Source organism: Lygodium microphyllum, chromosome 19 (assembly GCF_053477565.2).
Source record: "Lygodium microphyllum isolate KBCC chromosome 19, Lygodium_microphyllum_v1.1.10, whole genome shotgun sequence".
In the NCBI taxonomy this organism is placed as follows: Eukaryota; Viridiplantae; Streptophyta; class Polypodiopsida; order Schizaeales; family Lygodiaceae; genus Lygodium; species Lygodium microphyllum.
The window spans coordinates 137208122-137216557 of record NC_141153.1 but is presented as its reverse complement, the minus strand read 5'-3'; the positions used below and the strand labels follow the sequence as shown (position 1 = coordinate 137216557).

The following is an 8436-nucleotide window of genomic DNA, read 5'->3' as shown; positions in this document are numbered from 1 at the left end:
ACTAACCTTCATGAGACCTTGTAACTTTGAATTGATGAGCAACCTTTGGCTTGCAATAAGGGCCAAAGTGGCAAGAGCATTGGTGGCCTGCTCCTCCTACTTTCTCTCACTAATGTAGAGCCCAGGCCCTTGGAGTGTAATAAGACGTTGCATGGTATTAAGGAAATATCCCCATAGGTCCAGGTGGTCTTCACTAATGTTACTTGCCAGTTTTTTAGATGCACCAAACAACATGTAATGAAAAGGAGTTTGATTGCAATGCTTGGGATTGACCACCACACGTTTATAACTGGGATTGAGCACTAGGTGTTTATGATTGCCCACCACCCTTGTGAGTCTAAAGGACCTCAATTTCAATGTTACAAGGAGATGGTTTGAAAAAACGCTATTGACATCCACACTCATCAAAGTAATTTTAGGGAGCCACTCCCCAAATTGAGAGTCGTACCGCTTCTCGAGGTACAACCAATATCCTTTGTGTGAGAGAGAATTGTAAGTAAATGGCATGTTGGAGATGAACAAATAGTTTGCCAAGTCAATTAAGCTACCATTTTCAATATTCCACATGGCCAAGTCCTCAATCAACTCCTACTCATGAGGAGGTAGTGGATGTGTGTTGTGGACTTAAAATCATGTTAAAGTCATTGCCAACAATTAGGTAGCACCCATCCATAAAATTAGCAAATTGAGCCCATTGAGATCTCCCAATTCCTCTCTCAAAATGCCCCCATCCTCCGATTGATAAGCGCAAGGACTCCAATCATTCCTTGCCATAGTCATGCAGCCACCAGCATAAGCACCATTACCACCATTGAGAAAGCAATAGTTGTCCGTGTAGGTAAACAATGTACATCCCCACTTATGCATTTTATGCTCTTGAACAAAGACAACATCATCAAAGTTGTTCCTACAATCCACCCACCCACAGAGATATTAATGAGTTGGGACGCTATCTTTCATGGGCTTGGCACTCGGTATGCCACACGACTGCGCTTGTTCTTCTGTGATGAACCCGTTAGGTGGATCTACACCTACAAGTTCACCCGCTATTAGTCCATGGGCTCCTGCCAAGTTGAGATGTGTGTGCACTCACAGTGTCGCATCAATCAGGGGAAACGTAAAGCGAATCGAATGCGTCTGAGATGTCCCTAAACCGTCTAACGACGGCCAGCGTTAGCCTCTTATGTTTCTTTGGCGAGACGGCGGCCGGGTGGGTAATGGACGGCCTGCGTTATACTGGTTTGGGAACCTGCTGGTTCTCCTCTTCGGGAAGATTTTTCGTTTTGATTAAAATTTTAAATTCATATTATCACACGGATAAACCCAAATCACAACTGGCCCATTAGCTCAGTTGGTTAGAGCGTCGTGCTAATAACGCGAAGGTCGCAGGTTCGAGACCTGCATGGGCCACATGTTTTTAGGGTTTTGACGTTCGTGCCCCCAAAAGAATTTTAGGTCTTGATCAAGCAGGCTTGCCTTTGTTACTTTGTGACCTTCACATCCGGAGCGAGCACATCTATTAAGCTGCACCTCCTTACAAAGAACTAGCTAGTCAAAACCTGCTAATTGTGCTTCATGCAGTTGGCATCATTATGAATTCAGCTCACGAGGTTACGCTTCATTCACTTTCACTTCACATTTTGTAAACCTTTTGTTTTCAAAAATTAAAGGTAATAGTGTATTTTACACATTGTTTAGATAAACAATACACTCCGCTTGTGATGATACATTTTTTAAAGCTACTTGAAATAATAAAGGCATCATTATGAAGCTCACGAGGTTACGCTTCATTCACTTCACATTTTGTAATCCCTTTGTTTTCAAAAAATAAACGTAATAGTGCGCTTTACACATGATAAACAATACACTCCGCTCGTGATGATACATTTTTTTAAGCTACTTGAAATAATAGAGTTGGCATACTTCCAATTTGCCAAGCCTTTGTTGATTTTTGAATTGGCAAGCTTAAATTGGTTTCTTTCTATTTACCTCCAACAAATCACACTCCAAAATACCAATTCCAATCGTATGTATTATTCCATACATCTTCCCTTCCTACATGCATGTAATATGAGAGAGAGAATCGTCTTTCCTCTTTCCTTGTATCAACATAGCAACTACTCTCTTTTTCTCACTCCACATCATATCCAACCTTCACCATGATGATCTACATCATATCACTCGCTCCAGATCATCTCCAGGAGGTGATTATTGATGTCTAGGACACTTCTCTCATGTAGTCCATTTATGTAATCAAAAAACCATATATAGCTTTCCACCTCCTCAATCTCTCTCTCTCTCTCTCTCTCTCTCTCTCTCTCTCTCTCTCTCTCTCTCTCTTTTGCTATCCCTATATATATATATATAGTGTGTGTGTGTGTGTGTGTATATGTAAAAGCAACAAGTTTGGAAGATATGGGTCTTCTACAGAGATTACATAGTTAGGACGTAATTCAAAAAAGATTGGAACCATTAGATAATGGTGACACTGCAACTCCGACTATCATATCCATTAACTCCTAGTGGCATATATCTAATACAACAGTCATGCAGCTAACATTTAAACCACAGTGAAAGAGGGGAATGATGCCTATAACAATATAGCCTAAATACAAATAGGGATATTTTTGTTTTTGTAGCTTGTGCATAACTAAAGAAAGAAGGTTGACGTGTTGATCCTGAGCTAAGGTATCACCAATTGTCAAAATACCTTGGTCTTTTACATACAGAGTAGAAGCTTTGAACTTGGTTGAGGTTTCACCTTGGGGCAATAAAAGTGTTTTACCTTTTATGTTGCAGACACTCACTAATCTGTTTGGCGGCAGCAATTCATTCTTTTGGATGTATTGGATGTCAAGATTCCATTCATCAGGGAGAGTTGTGTCCGCCAACGAGTTAATGCACTTAGGAAGAAATCGCTGAGTAGTATCATCAGCTTTCATTGCTATAGTTTGCCCTTTATCCTTGCTCTATCAGTCGAGTGCATTAAATCCTCTTTTCAGTCTGGTAAATCCTATGGCTTCCCAAGTTTTTGCTACATTCAAGACCTTGGAAAATCGATACAAGTCTCTCAGAAACTCTACAGTGGTGGGATCCACTCCTCATCTTGTTGCTTTCCTTCACGGCTTGACCCTAGCTCTACCTCCTTGGTTGTCATTCTTGAAGTTCCAGAGTGTCAATCTGCTTTGGTGTCAAGCCTGACCATTTCTCTTGCTGATCTTGACTGATCGGGGTCGAGGCTTGCATCTTGGATCTAGGAGCGCATCCCTTTTTTAATCACCTTCTTGTATTTCTAGTTTCTTTTTAAGCACATCAAGTGTCTCCTCCTCCTCAGAGAGTGTGACATCTAAGATTGTGTTGAGGAAGGCACGTTGTTGGATTTCGAGGCTAGCTTGTGTGGCACCTTCCCTGCCTTCTACTAATATTTGCAAGGGCCAAGTGGCTCACTAGATCCTTCACTTGCTTCTCGTTCTTGGCTTCCCATTCCCTTGCCTTCTTTTTCATTTCTTCCAGGCCCTCTCTTTGCCTTTGTGGCAGCGCTACTATCACCGGCTCCTGCCTTTTTCATTTTTGTAGAAGGTCCTCTTTTTCTTCTGTTAGGCACTCGATCTTCTCCTCTAGCGTTGCTCATTCTTCCCTTTGTCGTTGTGTTCCACATTCTACTTCTTCTCTCTCTTTTTTCCATTCTTCCTACTCTTGTGCTCTCTCTGCTTCCCATGCGGCGAGCTCTTCCATGCCCTCTTGAAGTTTTCTCACCTGTGCTTCGAGCTCCACCAGCTATAGAACTAGGAGCTTATATTCCCTTTGCATCATGACCAGCTCCTAGTTCTCTTCCTCAAGACTTTTTCACTATTGTTCTTCCTTGGCCCCCTTAGCTTTGCTTTCAGCGCATGAATTTCTTTGTGTTGCAAGGCCACTTGGCGAGTCTTTTCTAGCTGGGAGGCATTTGCCATTTCCCTTTCCGTTTCCAACATTGCCACTTGAAGGGGAGCTATGGAGCTCTACCCCGAGACCTACGGACCGCTTATTGATCAAGCGTTTCAAGCCAAGCGGCCATGGCTACCTCTCACATAGCCGATGCGCAATGCCTACCTTACAGGTGTAGTGAGCTTACCTTGATGCTTAATCGAGTTCCCTCCTCTTTCTTGCACTCCGGTAGCTCCACGATCCTTACGGCAAGATCAAGCAACCTCAAGCCAAGCTCCATCCTCCATAGCCGCGCGAGAAAAGAGAAGAGATGAGAAGATGAAGAGAGAATATGGGGAGCTTCTTCTCCACGATCCCTCACTCTCACACACTCACTCTCTTCACACTCCCTCAATCCCTCACTCAAGCACAAGCAAGAAGGCCAAAAGCAAGAGAAGAAGAAGAAGAAGCTTTGGCCACACACAAGAATGATCTTCTCATTCACTTTTGAACTTTATATACATGCCCTACTTTTTGGGCGGTCATCCCCACTTTTTACATGGTCGGCCATTAGCCTAAGCCCTCTTTTCCTATTTCCCACCAATCTAACGTATCCCATTCCCAACTAGTGCATACAATTTGCACAGGAGTGAGCCTGGTACTCTTTTACAAGGATTTGGAAGCGCTTTCACAATTAATGGTGCACTTTTACTCTTTTCTTTTCTCGAGCCGACATTGAGGCCTTCTGGAAAGGTCGTCATTCACATTTTTCAGGGTCTGACTTCCATCCAAGGCGCCTTTTTCTTCCTTTGTCTTGTGCCTTTTTGGTTATCTCCTTTTTCCATTTTCGCGCTCCTCTGCTCTATTTTCCCGCTCCTCTGTGCTGCGGTAAACATTACCCCCCTCCTAGCTAAGTGCCAGTCCCATGGCGCTATGGTGGAGAATAGTGGAATAGTTGGGGTTGTTGCTAAGTGGAACTGGTGGGTAGATGACCACAATCAAAAGGTGATGTTTTGAATGAGAGTGATGGAGTTTGATTAACAATGACCGGGAGAGATTCCGGCGTGCTTTAGACTTCATGAAGATGCTCGGCATTTCTCACAGAGTTGTAGCTCCCATCCTGCGAGATTGATAAAGGTTTTGCATGGGCATCTCTAATACTGTTCATTGCCAGCCGGCTATTGAGAACCATGTAGCCGTGCATCCCGTGCTAATCTGAAAGCACTTAATCAATAAGCAATTCGCATGTCTAGGGGGTTGAACATACATTTGGAGAATATGAGGTTCCAAAATCTATGCCAATGGCGGGTTCATCACTGAGTTTTCCTTCTGCTTGATTTGGTTCAGTCATGGTAGCCATCAACAGGCAGATGGTTGGCTACATCAAGCATGTTGGTCCATCCAACCATTGGAGTATGCAAAAGCTCCTGAAGCTGTTGTAGTGGTGTCCTATCTGACTCAGGGAAAATTTCCTAGTCATTAGTAGATGTTGTGGATGATCTTCTTTAGCTGGGTAGCCATTCACTGAGTCACGATCATAGCCTGCAAGAGAAAGTTGTGCACTCCCTAAGGGGTGTGTCTGTCTCACGGTGTGGTGTAAGTGCATGTGTAGTGGAACTGGGAAATGGGTCTAACCTTGGGTAAGCCCTTGGTAATGTCCCACACTTGAGGACCCAATTCGTGTTTTGTTGGAGGTGCAGTGCAAAACTTAGGGTGACAGGTCTATAAAAGTCCTGCCCTTGATGTGCCCTAAGCGTGAAGTGGGGGAGGGGCTAGGTGTAAACCCTAGGTGTAGTGAGTGAAGTGAGCCCTCATGCTTTTTTCTTTTCTTTTTTTTTATTTTTCTTCTCTTTTTTTTTTTGAAGAATTGCATACAAGGAAGATGTCCTAGCTAATGCCTATCACCTTCAGCCGGATTACGAGGCAGTCGCAAGCATTGGGATAGGAATGAGTGACTTTGTAGATATTCTTTAATACAGGCCCGGGCCTTCAAAGGTGTGGATGACAAGAAAGGATGATTGCACCTTGTGAAGCGGGTATCACTCATATCCTCTAAGATTTCTAGGCAAAAAAAGGGAAGCAGGGTTGCCCTCATCATTAGTCTAGTCATGGCTCTACTATCTATCCCTAGGTTGATGTCAAAAAAGAGTGGAGGGAGGTTGGCTTCCTCGGCTATGGGTCTCTGCATTAGTAGGAACTTGATAAGCCTAAGATAATTACAGGTAGTTAAGAAGGATGGATCTGGACAATAAGAAAAATTTGCGAGGAAGCGATTGATAGATGGGAGGAGATCCTCTAACCTAAAGACTAGGCATTCCTCGGGGCTCCGGGCATTAACATTATATATCTTAGGAAAGTCAAAATCCCCATGAATATTTCGATCATAGTCAACTCCATGCCTACGGGGGTAGGGCATGTAGATGGGGTAGATGGGGTCATTGCATTCTTCAGGGAGTGAGCTGCAGAAGGTGTTCCAAGCGTCAAAATTGGTATCCCAAATCCTCCTCTGCCACTTCGGTTGTGCCTCGTAGCCTTGGACGATTTTGGGAACTATGTTTACCTTGTCTTGCCAGTAGTCGTTAGGCTCTTGCCTCCATCTGGTTATTATGAGGCTTCTTTCCTCTATCCACCTGTTTGCAAGATCATTAGCCAGATCCTTGATCTTGGCTAGGATACCTAGAGGCAAAGCACGGTCCAGAGAGAGTGGATAAGCAAATGAAAGTTCAAATGGCCTCGTTTGGAACTCATGTTGACGCCATATAACCAATTCCTAAGGCCAATCGATAGGATGGGGATCCCCTCATAGTGGCACAGGCTCTTCAGGGAATTGTCTTGGCAATCATCGTGCTCTACGTTGGGCTTCCTCTGGTAGTTCTTGCCTTCTTCTTCTGGCTACCAAAATGCGCTCGGGCATATGGGCATCTTCGGGCTCTTCAGGCGGGAGGTCTGGTAGAGGCGGACTGGGCATTCTTTGTTGCTCTTCTTCAGCATCCTGCTCAAAGTCCATACCATCTTCGATATTTTGCTCGACAACTAATGGAACCACTTGTGGTGGTGGTGGTGGCTACTCATGCTCTTCAAACCCAAGTTCCTTAAGCTCAACAGTGGAGAGGTTGGCACGGTGTAGGTAGTGAAATTGCTGCTTTTTTGTGATTCATGTGCCTGTTGGAAGCTCCCGTTCTTGAAGGCCATACTTTAGTGCTCGGGTGGTCAGTTCTAGCTTCCTTCTTACCTTCTCCACTGAATCATTTCCCTCCGCCTGGGTGACGTGTAGTGCTGTGCTGAGGAAGGCTTGCCTTTGTGTGTTCGCACATACATCAGCAGCTTCTGGCACTGGACTCCACAAGCACTCTCCCGCACTCAACCACCACTGCCAAGCATTCTGTTAAATCCCTAACTCTTTCAAAATTGTTTCTTTCCCACTCACTGGCTCTCTCATCCATCTTCTTTCTTCCCTCCTCTAGCTCACTTGCCAAGGTTGTCACAATCTGCTGCTGCTCATTCGTTAAGAACCAGAGTTGGTTCCTTTCCCTAGATTTTCGAGCTAGCTGTTCTTCAGCAATTTCTTTTTCCTGATTTGCAATGCTGAATCTTTTTTCTACCTCAACAAATAGCTTTGACTTTTCTTGCACAAGCTGCTCGTGACTTTGGATCTCTGCGAAGTGCAATCTTCTTTGGGTGAAGGCCTTGCCCACCATGAGGGCCTCTATGTCTCCCTTAGTAATCTCCAATGCATCTTGCAGTCGTTGTGCCTCATTCTGCAGCCTTTGTGCTTCTGGTGTAGGAACTCCCGGCCTTTCCTATTCTAAGAACTCTATTTTTCTCTCCAATCTTTCTTGTTCTTCAAGTTCATACCATAGCCGAAAAGCTATGGCATCTTCTTGTTGCTCACTTGGCTCGCCCTCCTGAGCTTCTATATGTCTGTACCTTTTCAGTTCGGTAGTTCTCTATTGCAAGTCAACATACTGCTGCACTAGTAACTTCAAGCTTCGATGTTCTACCGCCAGGTTTTGCTCTTTATCTTCCAGCCTTTGTCTTAGGCGGCTCTCATTGTCCTGGGCTTCCTTGGTCTTTCTTCCCAGCTGATCTTGTAGGGTTTTCACTTCCCTTCTTCAGTCGGCTCCTTGCTTTGAAACTTCCAGCCTTAAGGCTGCCGAAGTTTCCTTTTCTTTCTCTAACTCCACCAGGGCTATCTTCTTTTCTTCTTTTGCCTTGTCCAATTGTGCTAGAAGCTCAGCCACATAAGCATCATATTCGGCATGAGATGGCATGGGAGCAGGGGCTGTAGTGGTTGATGCCTCTAGCTTCTGTCGTTTTGGATCTTGCCTAGACTCAGCATTTGCAGTAACATGCCTTTTTGCTCCAACTTCTGGTACAATTTTAGCCACTTTACTGACAAGTAGCTGCATCATCTTCATTAATTAGGCCGTGTCTAGAGAGGGCGTGGGTTGCGGGGTGGTTGTGGTTGTGGTGTCGGTTGGTACTGGCACAAAGGAGGAAGGCAGGGGGTGCAGCAGGGACTTGCCCTTG

General features: G+C 44.6%; 1 non-coding gene across 1 annotated transcript; it reads left to right on the top strand.

Annotated features, from left to right (window-relative positions):
- Nucleotides 1-1336: 1336 nt before the first annotated feature.
- On the top strand, nt 1337-1410 carry TRNAI-AAU (transfer RNA isoleucine (anticodon AAU)). The gene has a single exon. It is a non-coding gene; the product is annotated as a tRNA-Ile (tRNA).
- Nucleotides 1411-8436: the final 7026 nt, after the last annotated feature.